This window comes from Schistocerca piceifrons, unplaced genomic scaffold (assembly GCF_021461385.2).
Source record: "Schistocerca piceifrons isolate TAMUIC-IGC-003096 unplaced genomic scaffold, iqSchPice1.1 HiC_scaffold_1377, whole genome shotgun sequence".
NCBI lineage: Eukaryota > Metazoa > Arthropoda > Insecta > Orthoptera > Acrididae > Schistocerca > Schistocerca piceifrons.
The window spans coordinates 97,501-100,000 of record NW_025727210.1 but is presented as its reverse complement, the minus strand read 5'-3'; positions in this window follow the sequence as shown (position 1 = coordinate 100,000).

Here is a 2,500-nt window from a genome sequence, read left to right as displayed (position 1 = left end):
CTTAACCTAACCTATGTTGTGCCTTAACCTAACCTATGTTGTGCCTTAACCTAACCCATGTTGTGCCTTAACCTAACCCATGTTGTGCCTTAACCTAACCCATGTTGTGCCTTAACCTAACCCATGTTGTGCCTTAACCTAACCCATGTTGTGCCTTAACCTAACCCATGTTGTGCCTTAACCTAACCCATGTTGTGCCTTAACCTAACCCATGTTGTGCCTTAACCTAACCCATGTTGTGCCTTAACCTAACCCATGTTGTGCCTTAACCTAACCCATGTTGTGCCTTAACCTAACCCATGTTGTGCCTTAACCTAACCCATGTTGTGCCTTAACCTAACCCATGTTGTGCCTTAACCTAACCCATGTTGTGCCTTAACCTAACCCATGTTGTGCCTTAACCTAACCCATGTTGTGCCTTAACCTAACCCATGTTGTGCCTTAACCTAACCCATGTTGTGCCTTAACCTAACCCATGTTGTGCCTTAACCTAACCCATGTTGTGCCTTAACCTAACCCATGTTGTGCCTTAACCTAACCCATGTTGTGCCTTAACCTAACCCATGTTGTGCCTTAACCTAACCCATGTTGTGCCTTAACCTAACCCATGTTGTGCCTTAACCTAACCCATGTTGTGCCTTAACCTAACCCATGTTGTGCCTTAACCTAACCCATGTTGTGCCTTAACCTAACCCATGTTGTGCCTTAACCTAACCCATGTTGTGCCTTAACCTAACCCATGTTGTGCCTTAACCTAACCCATGTTGTGCCTTAACCTAACCCATGTTGTGCCTTAACCTAACCCATGTTGTGCCTTAACCTAACCCATGTTGTGCCTTAACCTAACCCATGTTGTGCCTTAACCTAACCCATGTCGTGCCTTAACCTAACCCACGTCGTGCCTTAACCTAACCCACGTTGTCGCCTAACGTAACCCACGTTGTCGCCTAAACCTGCTCTGTAATTGTTATACGACTCGTTCAATTAGTGTAGTGTTGCCCACCCGCAACCCTCGCAATATAGTTCGCTACTCGCACTCCCCGCTCCCCTGTGTATCGCTTCATGTTAAACACCTTGCAAGTCTTGCTCACTTTCCACATGCTCCTGCTGTACACTGTAATGTGGATGGCAGCAGGACGTACATGCCGCCCCTCCCCACGTCCCCACCTTGCCCCCTGCCTTCGCAAGCTGGTTGGTGAGAACTTTGCATGTTCAATGCCCTCCGCATGCGACGTACTCAGGCTACGTTGTGGTGCGGCCTGTGTCAACTGTCCGCTAATGTCGTACGCGTAAACCACAATCTGTACTGCACATTCGTCCTTATGTACTGAATGATACATCGTGGCACATGTGTGACCGTACAACGACTGCGCCCAAAAACGGCGGACCATACAGTGCAAATATTGTGCACGCAGCTACGTGTCGTCTCCCTATGAGAGCTGGATTGCAGTGTGGTACGCCATAGAGACGTGTGGGAGGAACGGACGCCGTGGATGGCGATCAGCATGAGCTGTCTGTTGATGTATTCGGACCTAGTCGTCTCTCCTCACACACCGTGATGGCATGGTGCACCGCGTTCCATATCTGCGACATGCTACAGAGGCCGGTTGACAGTCGTTCGAGCAATGGACATCGCATACGTACGGGGGCCACCTTCCACGTATTGTCTAGGCGTGCACATTTTGTTGCGTGTATGTGGGCAGACGTAGTGTGGCGTGACACCTGACACAGGCATGCAATAATCGTGGAAGTTGCAAATGGCGATGGACGCCTGCGTTTTCTGGTGAAGTTACGCAAATGAACAAATGGTAACCTGTTGTGGTGCGGTTGTTCTCGCTAGGGGTGAATCGGTGATGGCGACGATAGGTTGAGGTACTAACCGGTTGTTCCAGCGATACCCACCATGCCGACGAAACTGAACGGCATCTGGGTGTGAAGCGATACGCGGCGGTGGCTGGGTGGGACCGTCCCCGGCCGGTGAGGGGGCGCCTCCCGGCGTGCTGGCCGCGCGGTGCGTGGGCGCACGCGCTACAGCCGGCTGGTGGGGGCGGCCAGTGGCAGGCGCGCCGGCCGACGGACGCGGCAGGCGTCGCAGCTGCGCGCCGGCGCACCCTGCGCGCGGCGCCGTGCGGCCAAAGTAGGTCCTCGCGGGCCCGGTGCGAAGCGCGGTGGACATCTTCAGTGTGCTGGTCCGATTGAGGACTGTGTGCGTTGAGGATGCGCTGCCGCCCGGCGCTCGGCGCCGCGACGCCGTCTGCTGCTCGGTCGCCCCAGCGGTTCTCGCTGGTGGTTTGTATCGCAGCTGTGCGGATGTGTTGGCGCGTGCGCTGTGCTGGGAGAGTTCGCTTCGGCACCCAAGTGGGGCTTTTGTCCTTCTGTGGCGCTGGCGTTGGAGCTGCCGGTCACCGTAGGTGGCGCGTGTTGTCTCCCGCCGGCAATGCCACGACAGCACGCTCCCGGGCCTCTGTCGGCAGCGGCAAGCTCAGTTGGGAGCACGGGT